Below are 22,405 nucleotides of genomic sequence, written 5' to 3' on the forward strand. Positions count from 1 at the left end.
TCTATCTATCCATCCCCAAATACATTTGTCTGGGTAACCATCCATGCCTATCCATCCCCATATTCATCTATCTCATCTATTTATCTATCTTTGCCATGTAATAAAGGTCTCCAAAGGGAGATCTTTGTGCCTCACACATTATAGGTTCAGTTCTCCCTCCCCTCCTCCCAAAGCCACTGCTACATACAAGCAATAGACACTGAAGTTCTGTTAGAATGAGGTTGCCTGGCTTTTATCCTCAGCTGGCCCAGCATTACCGGGGACTTTGCACCCCGAAAACAATCTTCAAGGGGCCCCCAAATTATTGTCAGAAAGGCCAAAATATGTACCACGTTATCAGAGGTTAAGCAGTGGAACAGCCACCGATTGGAGAATCTTCGTCTATTATATAAATTACAAATCACGGCAAAATACCGACCCAGTAGCCAAATGTTACTTTTTTAAACTCTAAAAATCCCAGATTTTCCAGGGGCCTAACAAGCACCTGGGTTCCTGGAAGACTGATTGTTTTTTAAATAGTGAGATCCAGAGGGCTGCAAAATTACCCATTGGCCCCCAAAATACCCCCCAATAATGGGCCCCTAGAACAAGTCCTGATCCCCAGTCGGGCATGTGACCACTCCCAGCTTGGCTTTCAGCGCACACAGGGCTGGGGGGAATCTGCTCCCATCGCTGGAGAAATCCTTGGCTACAAACTAAGGAAGAATCTACGGGTACTGTCATCAAAAGCTTGCGGCGCCATGTCTCAGAGCCCGGCTCAGCTGACTCGGGGTTACAGGGCTCAGGCTGCCCAGCGAAAAACCGCAGTGTAGGCTGGGGCTGGAACCTGAGCTCTGAGACCCTCCCTCCTCACGGGGTCTCAGATCCCGGGCTCCAGCCTGAGCCCGAATGGCTACCCTGCAGATTTTAGCCCCACAGCCTGAGTCCCTGTCAAGTGAGTAGGGCCATGTGTGCTGCGAGTCTTTTACTGCAGTGTAGACGCACCCTTTAAGGTCTGAGCCCTGTTTACGCTCAGCATGCAAGGGAAGCCTGGCTCCCCAGCAACTGTGCCAGGCATTTCACAGCCATTGTTCAGCAGGGTGGTTGCCACACCCCACGGCAAGGGGTTGAAATCACGGCTGCCTCCCATCTGTTGACATTTAGAGCCGACTGTTCATTCTCATGCAGTCCCAGATCAGGGGTCTGTGGGCCTCTGCTGATTAGTTTATCCGGGGACTGCCTTGAACTGGGATTCTCCCTAGCAGCCTCAGTCTATGACAACATAATGCTAACACCATGGATCTGCAAAAAGAAAAGGAGTACTTGTGGCACCTTAGAGACTAACAAATTTATTAGAGCATAAGCTTTCGTGAGCTACAGCTCACTTCATCGGATGCATGGATCTGCACATCCATGTCTCCTCCAGCCCCAAAGCACCTCCCCTGCCCCTGAGCTTGAAACCGCAGGGCCGGATGATAAAAACCAGGGACCTACATGGGCCTTGCTTGTATATTGCAGTGGATTTGGGCGGCCTGGGGGGCGGGGAGGGGACTGACCCTGTAGTAAGTGGGGGATAAAGATCTGCTTTAGGAGATGTTATTGCAAGGCGGGGACAGATGAATGGATAGACAGCCTGATAATAGACAGACTGAGAACAACTGGGGTGGGGGTGCAGAGTCAGGGTGGGGATTTTCCATGGTTCTCAATGGCAGCTGCTGGGTTCAGGACACTTTCGAGCACCTGGCCCTTCATGCACAGCCATGTACAGGTCTATCCCTACAGGACCTGCTGCAGGTCACAGGGTAGGAAAGCAGCAGCAGGAGGAGGAGAGTTACACAGCGCTGAGGATTTGGGAAGGGAGAGGCTCCAAGCATTGAGGATCTATAGGAAAGAGGTGCCTTTGCCAGTGGATGGGGGACCCCTCTGTCATGCACTGCGGCACCAGGGGCTGGGGGACCCCTCAGTCATAGATTGCGGCACCAGGGGCTGGGGGACCCCTCTGTCATGAACTGCAGCACCAGGGGCTGGGGGACCTCTGTGTTCACTGCAGTGTCAATGGGGGACCCCTCTGTCAGTGCACTGCTGCGCCAGGGGACCCCTGTGTCATAGAATCATAGGACTGGAAGGGACCTCGAGAGGTCATCTAGTCCAGTCCCCTGCACTCACGTACTGCAGCACCAGGGGCTGGGGGACCCCTCTGTCATGCCCTGCAGCGCACGGACAATGGCTCTAAAGAATCCCAGACCCCTCCCTTGCTGAGAAAGCTCTGCAGCCCGAAACCACACACCACACCACACCCTGCCCCAGAAAGAAGCCCTGCAGGTTTCCCTCCTCCCTCTCCCCTTCACATCTCATGAAAGGCAGGGGAAGAGGTTTGCTATGGGGATCCCCTCCCACCCCATCCCATCCTTTCTTATCAGGAAAGAATTTGCGGCTCAGACAGTATTTTGCTCCTGCTGAGATACTGCAGAGGGAGTGCGGCCTTGGAGCCTGGCCAGCACAGTGCACCTAGAATGGGGTGGGACCGGTCCGACAACTACCCATTCCCTTTTATGGTGCTGTTGGGTTTGTCGGGGAAACAAAGAGCGCAGGGGTTTAGAATTACAGACACAAAGGGGAGTTATTGTAGGCTAGCTAGGCAGGTGTGTGCAGCCAGAGGAGATCGCAGGGCCTTGCAGAATCTCTTCTGGCCCCTCTCCATGGCTTCTAGCACTGAGCAAACGACAGCATCAACCATGTCTGGAAGGATATGGCTGGCCTGACACCTCCCACTCTCAAGATCCCAAAGCACTTTATTAATAACCCCTAGCCTTTCTCATCCAAAGAGCCCAAAGCAATGGCAGTGGGTATTGTTATCCCTAGATGGGGAAATTGAGGCATGGGGGGGGAAGGGACTCGCCCATGGAGCCCCCAGCAGAGCCAGGAATAGAACCCAAGTGTCCTAGTCCATGGCCTCGCCATGCTATAGCTAACAGCACACGTTACCTACTGCATATTGGAATCACTGTGCCCAGCGTTGAAGTGTGGCCTCCTCCGTGGCTGCTCTTTAACAGGGCACAGCAACAGTGTTGAGGGAATGTAATGAACTGCCAGAGCTGGCCAGACTCAGAGGAGCAACATCTCCCCAGCCAAAAGTGCCATGGGGTGGGGGTGGAGGGGCTAATGGGAAAGTGGCACTGCTCGGTTCTCAAGAGGGGGCCAAGTCAGTGCTCGGAGGCACCCTTAGACAGACCAGGCTCCCCAGTGAGGAATAGATTGGGTTGCCCTAGGGCTCTGGGATATCGGAAATCTGGACCCAGATGTTGAGATTCCGGCCCGACTAGTTCTTATAACAAAAGAGCCGTGGCTAGAAAAGGTTCTGATCCCGTGAGACGCACTGACTCCCTCCACACAGATCCACCACTTGACCCAAGGAACCCGTTAAGGCAGTGGTACCCAAGCTTTTGAGGGTCACGCCCCGCTTGCCCCTGTCCACGCCCTGCAGGACCAGGAGCGGGGCTGTGGCTTGGGGAGGGGAACCCGGACAGGTACAAGGGGGCCGAGGCTGGGACTGCAGCTGGGGCTGGGGCTGGGAGCGAGGCCAGGGCCAGAGCCGTGGTAGGGGCCAACAGCCAGGCTCCCAGTTGGGTATGGAACGATGCCAAGGCTGGGGACAGGGACGGAGCTGGGGTCACGGCTGGTGGCGGGGCAGGACTGGGGTGGTGCTCCCTCCCCACCCCCCATGGAGGATAGCCCAAGCCTGCCACGCCACCCCAAACATTCCTCCATGCCGCGCCCCCCTAGAGGCATGTGCCCCACAGTTTGGGGACCACGGCTTTAAGGGTTAATCAATATAACTAGGTCAAAACAACTCCTCCCCAGTCCCTTTTAAAAGGGCGTGCTGCCTTTGGCTACAGATCTTAGGCCATTCCGCACATGATGGGCCAACCACCACTGTCACTGGCAACTTTGCCAGCAGCAAGGCCAGGATCAAATGGACCACAGAGGCCATGCTCCCCTGGGCATAGAGAGAATAAGTGATTTGCCTAAAGTCACACAGCAAGTTCGTGGCAGAGCCCAGCAATAGAACCCAGGTGTCCTGAAGTCTAGTGCAGTGCGCTATCCGCTAGGCCATGTTGCCAACCCCATTTCACAGGGGAATCCAATGTCATAAAAGAGAAAGGATAAAAGAAACTCGCATTTCAGGGCCTTTGAATGGGACTCATGCTATGTTAAAGGGCTTTTCATCTGTCTATCCCCATTCACACCCATCTATCTGTCTGTCTATCCCCACATATATCTATCCCCATTCATACCCATCCATCCATCCTTACGCATCTTCTCTCTAGCCTCATTTATAATCATCTATCTAGCCCTTCCCACTCATCTGCCTCTATCTACCTAATCCAGCTATCCAGGTAACTAAATACTTCTACTTAGGCTTGGCAGAACTCAAATTTTTGTAAATCTATAAAAGTTAGACAGATACTATCTATGTTAATTTTGAAGCTTTTTTTAATGTTTATCAATTTAATTAAAAAGAAAAGGAGGACTTGTGGCACCTTAGAGATTAACACATTTATTTGAGCATAAGCACGAAAGCTTGTGCTCAAATAAATGTGTTAGTCTCTAAGGTGCCACAAGTCCTCCTTTTCTTTTTGCAGATACAGACTAACACAGCTGCTCCTCTGAAACCTATCATTTTAATTGTTCACAGTTGCACAAAATTAAGCCCCCCCCTCCCATTTTTGTCAATTTAAATTTTCACAGTTGCCAGAAATTATTCGGGGTGAGGCGGTCAGACAACAGGGGCACAGTTCGACAATAATTATGTAATGGCAGTAGGTGTTAAGATTCAAAATGTTAAAGCTTTATAGCCGTTTAAACCAGCCAATGCCAAAATAGGCAAAGTAAATAGCCATAAAGCAAACACTCATGAGTACTCAGGTTGATTGCTCTTACTTGCCCAGCTGTAATTTCAATCATTATCAATGGAACTAGATGTTTACTGACATTTCCCAATAAAAATCTAATCTTTCCAACCCTACATCTATATCTCTGTCTAACCTGCATGGCTAATGCTATTCTTCCTAGGCTACAACTGGCAGGATGCCACTGTAGATGTATTTGGTGCAGGGAGTGGAGATTTGACAGAAGTACCTCCAGCCAGTGCTTGCATCCTGTAACCACCTGCACCATAGTAAAAGAACAAGCCATAAAAGCTCCGTGACCAAAGCCACTTCCTTTCCTAATCAGACACATCTGCAGCCCCACCTCGGTTTCTAGGATGACAGCTAATTAGCCCTGTGACTCTGTGGGCCTCTTCCCTGCAGGTGCAGCCAAGTCTAGGGGTGGCCCAGGGTTTATCTTTGGCTCCATTCAGCTGCTTCAGGGGTCTGGTTCAGTGGGTCTCGGCTCCACTATTCATGCCCTGGAGTTATTTTTAAAGAGAACCCAGAAAGGTGTGTGCCAGCCCGAGACCCCTTTTTAAAGCCAATGGCAGATTCTGCAAAGCAGTTAAAATGCTGGCAGCTTTCACTGAAGTCCTTTGGGACGGGTTTATATCTCCCAGCAGGGCCTTGTTTGCAATGGGTGGCGGTGTGCTTTACCACGGGAGGCCTGCAAAACCTGGCACTCTGCAGCCACGGTCTAGGAAAAGGGCTTATCTTAGCCCAGGCATCAATCACTTCAGTGCCGTTGATTGCAGCGGGGTTACACATGGTCACACCAAGGGCAGAATCTTGCCAATTGACTCATCGCGGGGGGGCTTGATCTTGGAAGACCCTGGCTCAAGCCAGGTAAACACTTAAGCACACACTTAACGTTAACTTTTGTAAGACCACCCACCAGATGGTGCCTGGGAAGGGGCAATCTGACACTCTAAAGTGTTCAGGCCTGGATGCCTGTAAGTGCAGCTGAAGGACTCAGGGCAGCTGAGGCTGGTGCTCGCAAGGCCCGGGGCTGGGGGCTCTGTGGCCCGGTCCGCGCTGCCTGCCCAACGCTCCAGGGCTGGGGTTGGGGGTGCTCAGGCGGGCTGGGGCAGGGGGGCCAGCAGCCACAGTGAGGATGCACTAGGCTCTGGCGGGGTAGGGGGACGGAAGGGGAAAGGGAGGGGTGGGGCCTCAGGCAGAAGGGGAGGGGCCAGAGACTAGCCTCCTGCAATGGCCAGTTCACCCACCACCCATGAATGATAACCAGAAGGATGAGCTTGCAGTTAAGGAATGGTTTCAGAGTAGCAGCTGTGTTAGTCTGTATTCGCAAAAAGAAAAGGAGGACTTGTGGCACCTTAGAGACTAACGAATTTGAGCATAAGCTCAGATAAGCTTCATGAAAGTCATTCCACAACTCTGATTCTCCACTGCCTTGGCTGCACCCCTGCAAATTGATGCCGTTAGTCATGTTTTACATTTCTCTTGCACAATCATTGATGGCACAAGGGCCTGATTCTGATTTCACTTGACACTGGTTTTACCCCAGTGGATCTCTGTTAACTTCAGTTGAGTTGCTCCTGATTTGCTCCGGGGATAAGCAAGATCAGGCTGCCTGCGTCCTGGGGCAAGGTGATGCTGTTCTACGGTGACTTTCTGCACCGCTGTCAGTCTTTGGGATGATTAACGAAGTTTGAGGCTGCCCAGTTTTCTTCTTTATCACGGTTGCATTGACAGGGCCCAAAATCATGTTTGAAAATGACGTGGCTGGCCCAAACACAGCTCTGTCCTAAGCCTTGCTGAGTCCAGGCCTCCGGCTCCGAGGCATTATGGTAATACACATAATACTCCTTCGTTCTACCCCTGCAGCTGCAGGCTGGCCCCCCAGAGCTGGATACCCCGCTGCAAAAGAAAGGCCACAGCAGGGTCAGAATGCAAACGCTTCCCCATTAGGAAGGGAGTGAAGCGAGAAAGTGCAGGGGATCTTCACGCCAAGCCGTCAAAAGATCAGGGTGGTTCATTGCATGAAAGGAAGCCAAAGACAGACACATGGAAAGGCTGCAACATGGCCTTCGTGGGGCGCTGGTGGGAAAGACCGGTCAGATCTTTGGTCCATCCTCCAACAGACAGCATAGCAGATGGACATTAAACTGGGATAGTGCTTGACCTAGGCCAAATGGGCAATGTTATGTTACCCCCATATCGTCCAGCTGGTCTAGGCAGTGGGTGTTTGGATGAAGCAGAGGTAACTGAGTAGGTCAGTGTATGATATTATCCTCCAGTCTCTTCTGCGGAGCTTTGTCCTCTTCCAACTCTAAACAGGGAGTGCTAGTCTGGGACTTTGGAGACTCAGGTTCAATCCCCCGCTCTGCTGTTGACCTCCTCTGTGACTTCAGGCAGATGACTTTGAGCCAGAGCCTCAAAGGTCTTGAGGCACCTAACTCCCCCTGAGTTCAAGAGTAAGATCTGGGCCTCAGTTCCCCATCTGTGAAATGGGGATAATAGCAATGCCCTGCTTTTCAGGGATGGTAAGAGGATAAATACCTTAAACTGCGAGGCACCCGGTTCCTGTGGCCACAGGGGCTGCATGCAGTGAGATGCATGCAGATTTAAGGGAACTCTAGATCCTTGGGCTAAACAAAGAGGCTGTTTGCCCTTTGCTAGGTTCTTTGTCAATTTCCAAAGGAACTTGTGGTGGGTGGCAGATGAGTGATCAATTATCAACTTTCCAGTAAGTTTCAGGGTAGCAGCCGTGTTAGTTTGTATTCGCAAAAAGAAAAGGAGGACTTGTGCACCTTAGAGACTAACACATTTATTTGAGCACAAGCTTTCATGAGCTGTAGCTCACGAAAGCTTATGCTCAAATAAATGTGTTAGTCTCTAAGGTGCCACAAGTCCTCCTTTTCTTTTTCCAGTAAGTGAGAGAGTTCCTACGCCTTTCCAGAAACATTTCGCGCTGCTCCCAAAGCAAAGGAAGCAGAGATGGGGGAGGTGGAAGGGCGAAAGGTGAATTCCACCAGGGATGGTGCTGGCTAGCAGGCCAGCTGCCCTCATCACTCAGGAATGTACAGGGATGCTGAGATTAAGGGGGAATTATTGCCTAGAAAGTTTAACCCACAGGGAGCCAGGCAGCTGAGGCTAAGTCATGGGAAACAGACATGTATAGGAATTTGCAGGTGGTGGTGGTGTTGCAAGGATCAAGGTGGGTTTCTAACCCGAGGGGATCCAGGCAGGTCAGGATTCCAGCCATTTCGCTCTCTCTGCTCTCAGAGCAGGCTGGTCCGGAGGCTAAGGCATTCAGGACACCTGGATTCCATGCTTCATTTTGCCACTGCCCAGATCCTCAAAATTCTCTAGGCACCTAACCCCCATGGGAATTGGGCACCTAAACACCTTTGAGGATCTGAGCCCTCCTCTTTTTGTCCAATCAGATTATAAATTCTTTGAGACGGGGAGAAGCTCTCACATGGGGCCTGCAGCCTGGTTGGGAATCCTGCAGTGCTCTTATAACATGAATAATAATAATCTACAGCTTTGTGGTATGTCCAGTCACCTTCTCTGGGCACCAGTCTGTGCCCTGCGGGAAAACCCACTTCTTCTCTGGGGATCAGAGTTGCGGGGAACTCAAGGGGGCAGGTCTGGGGAGTGAGATCTGGCCTGGAGTGTTTCCTGGGAGGAGGAGGGCAGAGGCTGAGCTGATTTTGCCCAACACTACAACAGAAAAGCCACGTTCTTCCTGGTGCCAACTGCGTGGCATATGTCACAGCATTGCTCTGGATGCTGTCCTGGCTTCCTGGGTGTATCTCCAAGAGCCGATGGCAATCTGGATGGGGAGCTGCATTGACTTTGATGGGATCCAGCCCAGAATCTGGGTCCTGGATCATGCATCTCTATACAGATGCTCATGCAAGCTGAGCTCAGCCAAGTGGCTTGTGCAAATAGTGCCGGATGCCAGCAGTGGGATACAGGGGTGGACTGGAGCATTTACGGCAATGGGTCCTTTGCACCAAAGTTCATTCCCCTTATGAAATTCCTAAATCCTGAGTCTGGTGGCCTTGCCTTAGAGCTTTGTACAAGACCCACAGGTATCGGTCTGCTTGGCAGAGCTGGCGCTAGGCCTAAGCAGACAAAGCAATTGCTTAGGGCCCTGAGCAACTCAAGGGGGCCCCCATTCGCTTTTTATTATGCTTTGGGGGGCAAAAATATTCCTGCATAGGGCCCCCCCAGGCCAGCACTGCCTTGGTCTGTGGCTCGCGGAGGAGTTTAGCCACGGACTTTGGAAACCAGCTGGAAAGGCTGAGTTTGTTCTCAGTTGCTCAATCACCATGAATATGGGGGTCACCTCAGCGGCTGCTGGCTCAGAGCCAGAGAGAAGCTGGTGGAGCTCATCAGGATAAACTATGCCACAGATGCACAAGGCTCTTTTCTCCCTGTAATATACACTCATATTTTTCCCCAGTTATTTTTCAAAAGGACACAATCACCCCCCAGAGCCTTGGGCCTGGCTGGCGGCCAGGTATAATTCAGAGCAGCCTCGGGGCAGCTCTAAGGATACGTCACCACACACAGAGTCTGCCCCAGTTTAACTCAAATTTATTTAAAAACTAGTGCAAACCACTGTGTGGACACTCGGCTACCAATTTAATAGAGGCTAGCTTGGTTTAGCTTCCAAGTTGTACCAGCACTCGCTAAACCAGTGCACACCAGGTTTCAAACTGATTTAAGAGCATCCACACAACAAGCTGCACCCAGTTAACTAAACACACAGCACTGAGGTGGGGAGACCAGGCCTAAATTGCATTCTGCTAACAATCCTAAGTGGAGTCAGGGATTGCGGGATAAGGGCATCCTGGCCTTGCCCCCTGTGGTGGGATGGGGGTGCACGGGCTACACTGACCCTTTGAACCATGCGGAGGGGAGGGGGGCTCCCATCTGGCTGTTTGCAGCCCTCCTTTGCTGCAAGGCGTGGGAACTTAATGGCTGCAAGCAGGCCCTCAGTTCAGGATACATGAGCCCACTGCCAAAAGCCAGGCCCTGTGTGTGTGTCTGCACAGCTGGGATAGCAATAATATGGTCACCCTTTTACCAGTGCAATTCCCCTCTCTGCTCCTTTGCTCACGCTTCCCCTGCATAAGCCACCTAGGAGCCCCGTTCACGAACCAGGACCCCACTGGGCCAGGTGCTGTACTGAGAGCTCCCTGCCCCAAAGAGCTTCCAGGCCAAGTATCTGTCCTGTCACGCCCCTGCCTTCTCGCCATTTTCCATCCTGTTTTTTCATTGCCTTGTTCCCCCTCCGCCCCCCCTTTATTGACAGGCTCCCCCCACCAGAGCAGAAAGGGAAACCTGCGGGCATTCAAATCCTAGTCAAATGTTCAAACCACCCGGGCTTCAAATTCGGCAAAATGAGGTTCCCCGGCCTCAATTTTAATGTGTGAAATGATGTAAATTCACCCAGTGGCTTAGACAAGAGGGGCACGGACAGAAGGAAGGAAAGAAAGAAATCCCTTTACCCTTCCTCCGCTGCACCTATTCTATCTCACGCCGAACAGTATCACCTTTGTAACTCATGTTTATCGGTTTTATCCCCTGGTTATGGAGCAATAATGATATTACTGCTTAATCACCACTTCCTCCGGCCCTTAGTCACGCTGGGAGAGGTTTGTGTTTCCAGCTCAGCCAGGCACGTTCGGAAGAGAGCCCACCGCCTGGACCCACCTGTGGGTAAACAGACTCAGGGCCCAGCTGTCAGTGACTAACCTCCCGGGAGCGCCCTGAGAGGGCAAATACACCAAGGGTTGGAGGCTGGGACAGGAGCAATGGAGAATAAAGGCAGGGGCCGGCTGGTGCCAGGCAGCCGGCCAGAATTCCTGCACGGAGCACGTTCATCCCCCTCTCCGTTAGTGCACCTGGACAGCCTGTCAGCCTGCTCTTCTGGGGCATGGGCTGTGTGCAGTGAAACACCGCAGGGCCTCACACCAGAGTGGACGGCCCATTGTTTGTAGAGGGGACAGTGCAATATAATTCCCTCTCCGCCAGCCCTTTCCCACTGGCTAGCTCTCTGCACAGCCCCACCCTGGGCAGGCAGCCAGCAGGGGCTGTCACAGGTCAAAGTCTACCTGGCAAGCTCCTTTCCTTCAGCAGCTTGTTCAGGAATGTGCAATCCAAGAGCCAGGCACTTTGTAGCTACACCCAGAGGAGCCTTTCCTTGGGTTGCCTGAGAGGGGTGACATTCGAAGGGCTAGTGATAATTACAGGCCTGCTCGGGGTACCCCCGTGCTATCTTTCACACTGGAGAGCTCAATGGGCTTTGCAGACGTTTAATTCATCCTTGCCATCAGGTTGAGAAATATGAGACTCTCGGAGTTTCGGGTGGGGAAATTGAGGCTAGGAGCTGCTCCTTTTCACGCAGGGTGGACAGAACCCAGGACTCCTGACTCTGACTCCCCAGTATTAACCAGGAGACCACACTCCCCTCGTGCAGTCACGTAGAGACCCCAGGTGTCCTGATTCCCAGTGCCCTGCACTAACCATGTGACCTGGAGTCAGGTAGGGAACCCAGGAGTCCTGAGCCCCAGTCTCCTACCTTCCAGAGACAAGATCACAACCTGGGGACTTTGATTGGCAGCCCCCTCTTCTAACCATGACACCAGCTGAAGGCCCCGGGAGTTGTGGATGACCAGAAAGAAACCCCCCACGGTGACTCAGATTGGATACTCAAGATCAGTGCCCCATTTCCAAAGAACTGGCCTTGGTGACTCACCCCTATGATCTGATCAGAAGCTTGTGAGGGCTCCCAGCTCTGAGTGCCAGACACACCCTCTGAAGAGCAGCTTGGAAGTTATGGTGACCCTGTGATCAGCCCCCTGGAGGCAGAAGGTAGCCATGGCCATCAGCACATCATGAGGTTCCAGTAACACAGACACAGGTAACTAACCGCTTTCATGTTCTCTCCACAGGTACCAATGCGGAGAGTGGACCAGATGATATGTCTGGGGGGAGAAAGCAGAAGGAGACCCCGCTGGTTGGGAGGCATGAGATGCGATGTCCTGAGGTTGGGGGTTCCACGACCACCACTCCCAAGAGGAGAAGGCGGGTGGTGGTGGTCAGGGACTCTCTCCTCCGGGGGACTGAGTCATCTATCTGCCGCCCTGACCGGGAAAACCGAGAAGTCTGCTGCTTGCCAGGGGCTAAGATTCGTGATGTGACGGAGAGACTGCCGAGACTCATCAAGCCCTCGGATCGCTACCCCTTCCTGCTTCTCCACGTGGGCACCAATGATACTGCCAAGAATGACCTTGAGCGGATCACTGCGGACTACGTGGCTCTGGGAAGAAGGATAAAGGAGTTGGAGGCGCAAGTGGTGTTCTCGTCCATCCTCCCCGTGGAAGGAAAAGGCCTGGGTAGGGACCGTCGAATCGTGGAGGTCAACGAATGGCTACGCAGGTGGTGTCGGAGAGAAGGCTTTGGATTCTTTGACCATGGGATGGTGTTCCATGAAGGAGGAGTGCTGGGCAGAGACGGGCTCCATCTTACGAAGAGAGGGAAGAACATCTTTGCCAGCAGGCTGGCTAACCTAGTGAGGAAGGCTTTAAACTAGGTTCACCGGGGGAAGGAGACCAAAGCCCTGAGGTAAGTGGGAAAGCGGGATACCGGGAGGAAGCACAGGCAGGAATGTCTGTGAGGGGAGGGCTCCTGCCTCATACTGGGAATGAGGGGCGATCAACAGGTTATCTCAAGTGCTTATATACAAATGCACAAAGCCTTGGAAACAAGCAGGGAGAACTGGAGGTCCTGGTGATGTCAAGGAATTATGACGTGATTGGAATAACAGAGACTTGGTGGGATAACTCACATGACTGGAGTACAGTCATGGATGGTTATAAACTGTTCAGGAAGGACAGGCAGGGCAGAAAAGGTGGGGGAGTAGCACTGTATGTAAGGGAGCAGTATGACTGCTCAGAGCTCCGGTACGAAACTGTGGAAAAACCTGAGTCTCTCTGGATTAAGTTTAGAAGTGTGTGCAACAAGAGTGATGTCATGGTGGGAGTCTGCTATAGACCACCGGACCAGGGGGATGAGGTGGATGAGGCTTTCTTCCGGCAACTCACGGAAGCTACTAGATCGCATGCCCTGATTCTCATGGGTGACTTTAATTTTCCTGATATCTGCTGGGAGAGCAATACAGCGGTGCATAGACAATCCAGGAAGTTTTTGGAAAGCGTAGGGGACAATTTCCTGGTGCAAGTGCTAGGGGAGCCAACTAGGGGGAGCGCTTTTCTTGACCTGCTGCTCACAAACCGGGTAGAATTAGTGGGGGAAGCAAAAGTGGATGGGAATCTGGGAGGCAGTGACCATGAGTTGGTTGAGTTCAGGATCCTGACACAGGGAAGAAAGGTAAGCAGCAGGATACGGACCCTGGACTTCAGGAAAGCAGACTTTGACTCCCTCAGGGAACAGATGGCCAGGATCCCCTGGGGGACTAACATGAAAGGGAAGGGAGTCCAGGAGTGCTGGCTGTATTTCAAGGAATCCCTGTTGAGGTTACAGGGACAAACCATCCCGATGAGTCGAAAGAATAGTAAATATGGCAGGCGACCAGCTTGGCTTAATGGTGAAATCCTAGCGGATCTTAAACATAAAAAAGAAGCTTACAAGAAGTGGAAGGTTGGACATATGACCAGGGAAGAGTATAAAAATATTGCTCGGGCATGTAGGAAAGATATCAGGAGGGCCAAATCGCACCTGGAGCTGCAGCTAGCAAGAGATGTCAAGAGTAACAAGAAGGGTTTCTTCAGGTATGTTGGCAACAAGAAGAAAGCCAAGGAAAGTGTGGGCCCCTTACTGAATGAGGGAGGCAAGCTAGTGACAGAGGATGTGGAAAAAGCTAATGTACTCAATGCTTTTTTTGCCTCTGTTTTCACTAAGAAGGTCAGCTCCCAGACTGCTGTGCTGGGCAACACAAAATGGGGAAGAGATGGCCAGCCCTCTGTAGAGATAGAGGTGGTTAGGGACTATTTAGAAAAGCTGGACGTGCAAAAGTCCATGGGGCCGGACGAATTGCATCCGAGAGTGCTGAAGGAATTGGCGGCTGTGATTGCAGAGCCCTTGGCCATTATCTTTGAAAACTCGTGGCGAACGGGGGAAGTCCCGGATGACTGGAAAAAGGCTAATGTAGTGCCCATCTTTAAAAAAGGGAAGAAGGAGGATCCTGGGAACTACAGGCCGGTCAGCCTCACCTCAGTCCCTGGAAAAATCATGGAGCAGGTCCTCAAAGAATCAATCCTGAAGCACTTAGAGGAGAGGAAAGTGATCAGGAACAGTCAGCATGGATTCACCAAGGGAAGGTCATGCCTGACTAATCTAATCGCCTTTTATGATGAGATTACTGGTTCTGTGGATGAAGGGAAAGCAGTGGATGTATTGTTTCTTGACTTTAGCAAAGCTTTTGACACGGTCTTCCACAGCATTCTTGTCAGCAAGTTAAGGAAGTATGGGCTGGATGAATGCACTATAAGGTGGGTAGAAAGCTGGCTAGATTGTCGGGCTCAACGGGTAGTGATCAATGGCTCCATGTCTAGTTGGCAGCCGGTGTCAAGTGGAGTGCCCCAGGGGTCGGTCCTGGGGCCCGTTTTGTTCAATATCTTCATAAATGATCTGGAGGATGGTGTGGATTGCACTCTCAGCAAATTTGCGGATGATACTAAACTGGGAGGAGTGGTAGATACGCTGGAGGGGAGGGATAGGATACAGAAGGACCTAGACAAATTGGAGGATTGGGCCAAAAGAAATCTAATGAGGTTCAATAAGGATAAGTGCAGGGTCCTGCACTTAGGATGGAAGAATCCAATGCACCGCTACAGACTAGGGACCGAATGGCTCGGCAGCAGTTCTGCGGAAAAGGACCTAGGGGTGACAGTGGACGAGAAGCTGGATATGAGTCAGCAGTGTGCCCTTGTTGCCAAGAAGGCCAATGGCATTTTGGGATGTATAAGTAGGGGCATAGCGAGCAGATCGAGGGACGTGATCGTTCCCCTCTATTCGACACTGGTGAGGCCTCATCTGGAGTACTGTGTCCAGTTTTGGGCCCCACACTACAGGAAGGATGTGGATAAATTGGAAAGAGTACAAGGAAGGGCAACGAAAATGATTAGGGGTCTAGAGCACATGACTTATGAGGAGAGGCTGAGGGAGCTGGGATTGTTTAGTCTGCAGAAGAGAAGAATGAGGGGGGATTTGATAGCTGCTTTCAACTACCTGAAAGGGGGTTTCAAAGAGGATGGCTCTAGACTGTTCTCAATGGTAGCAGATGACAGAACGAGGAGTAATGGTCTCAAGTTGCAATGGGGGAGGTTTAGATTGGATATTAGGAAAAACTTTTTCACTAAGAGGGTGGTGAAACACTGGAATGCGTTACCTAGGGAGGTGGTAGAATCTCCTTCCTTAGAGGTTTTTAAGGTCAGGCTTGACAAAGCCCTGGCTAGGATGATTTAACTGGGACTTGGTCCTGCTTTGAGCAGGGGGTTGGACTAGATGACCTTCTGGGGTCCCTTCCAACCCTGATATTCTATGATTCTATGATTCTATGAGCACCATGTTCATATTGAGCTGGTATTTGAGTTTATTCCAGTCACGGCTCCCAAACACTCAGCCTGGGGCGTGGCAGGGGGAAGTTGGTTTGCTGCCATTGTTTTCTGCAGAAGTTCGGCAGTTTATTAGGCTAGAACCACTCCCTCCCCAGTCCTGTTAAACTAGAGCACTGTGACCGGACACTGCACTCAAGGGCTCATTTACAGGGTGTGAAGAAACAGTCCCTAGCACCCCCCAGCTCCCTGCTTTGGTGCTTAGCCAGTGGCAGAGATCATGGGGAGCAAAGAGAGCATATAACACCCCCCAACACACATCCTTTAGATGTAGGTGTGGTGCTTTTCCAAGCATATTATGCAATTGACAAAAGGACCAGAATTTTGACACGGGGCTGGAGAGTGAGCCAGCCTCGCATTGACCCAGAAGCAGAGGTTTCTGTACCCCAGGGACAGGCCTTGCTACCCACTCCGGGCATTGCAACGCAGCACACAGAATCACATCATGCTGCATGGTTTCGAGACGCCATTCACTCTCCAGCCCACCATCATAACAGAGGGGTGGCCAGGCCAAATCTGAATGGGGCTGGTCACAGTTCAGGGCAACTGCACCTGCATTTCCCCTCCAGAGTCCAGCAAAAGCACCCACTGTTAGGGATTTGGCTCCCAGCCGTCGTCTCTCACAAGCGGGGTAGCTCACCTCTTCCCCCCTCAGTCGGCTGCCCAGTTCCTGGCTCACCCTGTGTTATTCCCAGCTAACTAGGCACTTGGAATACAAATAATTAATAATAATAAAAGGGCCCAGGAGATGCAGCAGGACAGTTCATTAGGCCTAAACACTCAGCTGTGGATGCTGGGTTCCTAGTTTGGAACACTAGTAACAACCCCCTAGCATCAGTAGATCTCAAAGCACAAATCAGTATCATTAACCCCATTTTACAGAATGGGACGCTGAGGCATAGAGAGGGACTTTCAGGCCAGCAACAGAGCCAGCACCAGACTCCAGGTATCCTCAGTCCCAGTCCAGTGCACTACCCACTAGGCCACATAGCCCCTGGTCTCCTGATTGATAAAGGTGCCCCTTGACTCCGTTGGAGCAAAGTTGCACTGCTCTGGATCATCTCCATCCCATGCTGTGCTTTTAACATGGACCCGCCCAAGGGCGGCAGATGGTCACTCCGTCATCCCATCCCCGTTTCCAAGCAGTTTGCTCCACACAGCAGGATTCGTGGAGCTGGGAGCTGGGCTCTGAACAGCTCACCTGGCTGGGTGAGACCAGCCCTTTCCATGCTTCAGCAGATAAGAATTCCCTTTGGCACCGAGGCTCCAGCGAGCGAGTGTCAATCACAATAAGAAGCAGGGGCTGAGAAGATTTCCCAGAAACCACAGGTAGAAGAGGAGCTGCCAAGCCCAGAGAAACTGTCAACAGACAAAGGAGAGCAACAGTGCAGGCTAAGGAGAGGGAAAGAGACCAAGAAACGTGGTTTGCAAGGAACTGAGCTACCGTCGGCCTTCAGATCCCCTGATGAAAAGGCCACAGAGAGAAAGAAACATGGACACACACAGATGGATGGACAGGCAGACAAAGACGGATAAATCGGTGGATAGCAGGGGTGCTGAAAGCCAGCTAAGGAAACTGTAAAGCAGTGGTCCCCAAACTTTTTACCTCATGCCCCCCCTTGCCCCTGTCCATGCCCCTCCTACCCCCCAGAGCTGTGGTTCTGGGAGGGGATGACATGAACAGGGGGTACGGGGGCTGAGGCTGGGGCCACAGCTGGGGCAGGCATGGGGCCAACAGCTGGGACCCAGGGTGCGGGGCCAGGAGCCAGGGCCAGGAGCAGAGCCTCAGGCATGGGACCGGCAGCTAGGACCTCAGGTGCAGGGCCAGGAGCGGCACTCCGGGCACAGGCTGGGGGTGCTGCAGCACCCCCCAAACCCCTAATTCCCACGCCTATGGTGGATAGATAGACAAATGGGACCACTGAGAGAGGGACAGATGGGGCAATGAGAGGGAAGTATGCATGGGGCTAGACAGACAGATAGGTGCAGTAAGAATGAGAGAAGTATGCCATGGGGACAGACAGACAGACTGACACTAACCCGTTCACCACATCCCCTCCCTGGGCTCCACCATGCCACATGGTGATGTGAGCCTGAGCAAGTCTAGCTCTTCCCCACTCCCCACCCTGCTATAATTCCACAGAAAGAACCTGATCCCTGGCAGAGCAAGTGTCTCATGGTTCCCCGCTGCCTGGGGTGTTTTACCAGATGTAACTGGCAAGAATCCGTCCGAGCCGAGCTGCAAAAGTAGGCCACCATCCTTGTCCCCTGCGTCTCTTGCTCTGGCCTTGTGTTTGCTAGGAAAAATGGGCAGGGCTGGCTAACACATGGTAAACACTTGGCATGGAAGCATCCTGTGGCTCTGTGCAGTGACTAGCATCTACAGGCCAGGTGTATATGAACAGCTTCTTTGAAAGCACCGAGGCTACTCCCCTGCTTTGTCAGAGGCTTTTGTAGGGCTTGATTGCTTCAGATGAGCCATTAAAGGGACTGGAAGGCACATCTACAAACTAAGTCACTTTTGTTTGTCCATTGTGCCTGGCTGGATGTCATCAAAGACTGAGGCTGATAGGGGATATCGCAGCACAATGACCCTGCAGAACAATCTCATCTGCGAGACCTCCTTTGATCTGGGAAACACATGCAAATAAGAAAAGGAGTACTTGTGGCACCTTAGAGACTAACAAATTTATTAGAGCATAAGCTTTCGTGAGCTACAGCTCACTTCATCGGATGCATTTGAAGTGAGCTGTAGCTCACGAAAGTTTATGCTCTAATAAATTTGTTAGTCTCTAAGGTGCCACAAGTACTCCTTTTCTTTTTGTGAATACAGACTAACACGGCTGCTACTCTGAAACATGCAAATAAGCTAAGCTGGATCCTCACCTGCCCTGTCAGCTTGCTGGATCTCAGAGATGGAAGCTGGGTGTGCAGCGGGAAGGAGCTTGAATACAAGAAAGATACCTGCATAGATGCCATGCCTTTCATCGGAGGAGCCCAGCACACATCGGGTGCTTATTGTCAGCCCTATTTTACGTTCCAGTTCAATCATTGGACCCCGATCGCTAAGGCCAGGACTACCCTAGCACAGGCGAGCTTGGTGTAGTGAGATTGGTGCAACAACGCGGCAAGCGCGCCTAGTGGGGACGCAGCAAAAGTATAGCACCGACATAGTTTAGACAAGTTCTTGAGCAAAATAAGCTACCCCGGCCAACACTTTTGTGCCAGGATAACAGCGTCTATGCAGATATGGACAGGTCATAAAAAGTCACATGCTGGCAAAAAGTTCTAGGGCAGACCTAGGGGTAGAACCCTGGTCTTGGGATACCACGTTCCTTGTGCTAGCTACTATATTAGGGTCCCTTGAATCAACTGCAGGGTCATTCTACTCTCCACCTTGAGGCAGGTATGAGTTAAATCTTCACAGATCGGTTTGATCAAGGGACGTTGTCAGTTCCCTTTGAACACAGCCACTAGGAACAGAGACTGCTTGAAACACACACAAGCCCCGCATTTATTTTAAGACCAGCCCCCTTCTTTGTTCAGACTTGCACACCTGGGTGCTTTCCATCTCCAAGTGCCTCACAAAAGAAGTCGGCCTCATTATCCACATTTGCCAGATGGGGAAACTGAGGCACAGGGGTGGTACAATGTATTGCCAACGGTGCCGCAGCAGACCAGTTGCACTACCTGGAAGAGCATTTGAGTTGACCGGTCCCAAAGCCAGTGCCATCCCTACTGGGCCACACTGCATCAGCCCGGACAGCGCTCATTACCTTGGATTTTGTTAGCAGCTGTTTTTGTGGCTGTATGCTTTATTCTGCCTTCCCATCCACAATGTAAATTAAGGTCGATGGAGATGTATCCATCAAAAACTGGGGTGAATAAAAGGAGAATCAGCCCCAATATTTTCATATATTATTGACTGCTCCAGCACCAAATAATTTTTAAAAATAAAAACAATCCGCACTTATTGTAAGTCCTACAGTAACAGAGCAGTGCCACTCATTGATTAAAACTTCCACACCCAGATTCTTTTTATGTGGAGGGCCTACAATAAGTGCAGTAATGTGCTGCAATGATTGTACTCTCTCATTTGCTCAACTCCCCTGGCAGCCATCCAATTGTTTGTAGAATCTCTACCACTATGCTTTCCGTCCACCAAAGGTTTTCATCCCTCCTAGCCATTTTCTTTTTAATGCTGTTTAATCTGGAGCGGATCACACAAACACCTTCCTCGCCTCCCCATCCACCCTCTTCCCTTTCACCCAATCCAAGAATCAATATTTATCCATACAGGCAGAAGTCTAAACCCATTGTCATGAATGGTGACAGCCAATGGCCTGGGAAACTTACCCAGCCTCACACTTCCTTCTGCCCCACACAGGCTGTGTTTGAACACGTTGTATTTACACTGGCCAAGATTTGCTCAGGGACAGAAAAGCTCTTTCAAACGCCTCTGGCTAATGCACAGCTTCACGCTTGTGAAGCAGGTATTTTTTAGCTCCTTCAGCTAGCTCTTCTTTAGAATCATAGGATGGGAAGGGACTTCAAGAGGTCGTCTGGTCCATCCCCCTACACTGAGGCAGGATGAAGTCCATCTAGACCAGCCCTGACAGGTATTCATCTAACCTGTTCTTAAAAACCTCCAGTGACAGAGATTCCACAACCTTGCCAGGTCACATGTTCCAGTGTTTGACTCTCCTTTTCTACTATCCAACCAGATTAAGCCAATTCCTTCTTGTCCTACCTTATGTGGACCAGGAGAACAGCTGGCCATCGTCTTCTTGCAACCATCCTTCATGCACATTAAGCAAAATACCAAATCATGGGCCAGTATTGTATTTCCTATGGGGCTGATCTTACAGTCCTAATTCCCACTGCAGGCAAGGGGGACTTTGCCCCAGCATAGACTGCATGGTTTAGACCTCATCACACTGGACCATGACTGTCACTATAGCCCAGAACAGCTGATTCTGTGTTTAAGGCATTAGGCAAGAAATCAGAAGATCTGATCACAAGAGCTGCAGTGATTGAAGTGAGCTGTAGCTCACGAAAGCTTATGCTCAAATAAATTTGTTAGTCTCTAAGGTGCCACAAGTACTCCCTTTTCTTTTAGTGATTACCAAGTGCATGACTTGATGAAAATGGAGGAGAAGGCTTACATCCAGAATAGAGCAGGTGTATTCAGACCTGTCTGAGTTAGCGGCCAAAGAAAGATTAGTTTAAGAACATAAGAACGGCCATGCTGGGTCAGACCAATGGCCTAGTTAGCCCAATGTCCTGTCTTCCAACAGTGGCCAGATGCTTCAGAAGGAATGAACAGAACTGGGCAAATATCAAGTGATCCATTCCCTGTCGTCCAGCCCCAGCTTCTGGCAGTCAGAGATTTAGGAACACCCAGAGCTTGGGGTTTTCTCCCTGACCATCTTGACTAACAGCCATTAATGGACCTATCCTCCATGAATTTATCTCATTCTTTTTTTAACCCAGTTATACTTTTGGGCTTCAAACATCCCCTGGCAATGAGTTCCACAGGTTGACTGTGCATTGTGTGAAGAAATACTTCTTTCTGTTAGTTTTAAATCTGCTGCCTACAAATTCCATTAGGCAACCCCTGGTTCTTGCATTATGTGAAGAGGTGAATAACACTTCCCCAGTCCATTTCTCCACACCATTCATGATGTTATAGATCTCTCTCATATCCCCCACTTAGTCGTCTCTTTTCTAAGGTGACAGTCCCAGTCTTTGTAATCTCTCCTCAGACGGAAGCTGTTCCATATCCTTAATCATGTTTGTTGCCCTTCTCTGCACTTTTTCCTATTCTAATATACCTTTTTTGAGATGGGGCAACCAGGACTGCACGCAGTATTCAAAGTGTGGCCGTATCATGGATTTATATAGTGGCATCATGTTATTTTATCGAGGTAGAGAGCAATTATATGAATCTGAAGAAATTTGGACCCTGTTTCTTGGTTCATTTGGAAAAAGTATGCTGTGATAGCTCAAATAATGTCAGACTTCCAGTCCATCTGATCTTACTGCTTTTTCCCGCCCTCTTCCCACCCCTTGGTCTTCCCTCTTTTGCCTATTTGGGCATGTCTTCTTTTTTTTTTTTACCCCCATCTTAACATGTTATGCTGGTGTAATATTGTTTGATTTTGTTTTGTCCAGTCTTGCAGCTTTGACAAGTTGTAAAGTTGCATGATTGCATAATTTGATTGGCTCTCCTGTGAAATGTATGGCATTTGGTCACGTATACAAGCTGAAAGTCGCTTACATTTTTGTACTTTTTAGTGTATCTCTCTTTATGAAAATTAATAAAAATATAAGAAAAGAAAAAATCTGCATTCTATTCCTGGCTCTGAGCTTGGATAAGTCATTTATAACTATATTTTTCCAAGCACCCGAAGGTCACATTGAGGTGGAGTAAAGGTACATGTGCCTCAGTTTCCCCATCTGTAAAATGGGGGTAAAGATCCTGACCTCCTTGGTAAAGCTTTGAGATCTACTGATGAAAAGCACTATAGAAAAGCTAGGGATTATTGTTATTCATAATGTACTAAGTGGTATTGTTCCCACATAAAATAGTGCAAATGTGAGCTCACGCGCTTGTGCAAAAATGCATGTTCTCAGACCCAGCTGCACATTGGTGGGCTTTCATGCCCAGCATTGCATTGGTAGGCTTTAGCTGGATCCGTTACCTTTTACTTAAATTTCTTATTTAAGACAGATCAAGATCTGCCATGCGGTAGTGCAAGGTTTTTGGAATACAGACTCTGTGTGAAGGGATCCACTCGCTGCTAGGGCGCCTCCTCCTGGCTGCTCTGGAGATTAGCTCCTTCCATGGGTCCAACGCCCCCTTCTGCCACTCATGCA

Source organism: Dermochelys coriacea, chromosome 20, assembly GCF_009764565.3.
Source record: "Dermochelys coriacea isolate rDerCor1 chromosome 20, rDerCor1.pri.v4, whole genome shotgun sequence".
NCBI lineage: Eukaryota > Metazoa > Chordata > Testudines > Dermochelyidae > Dermochelys > Dermochelys coriacea.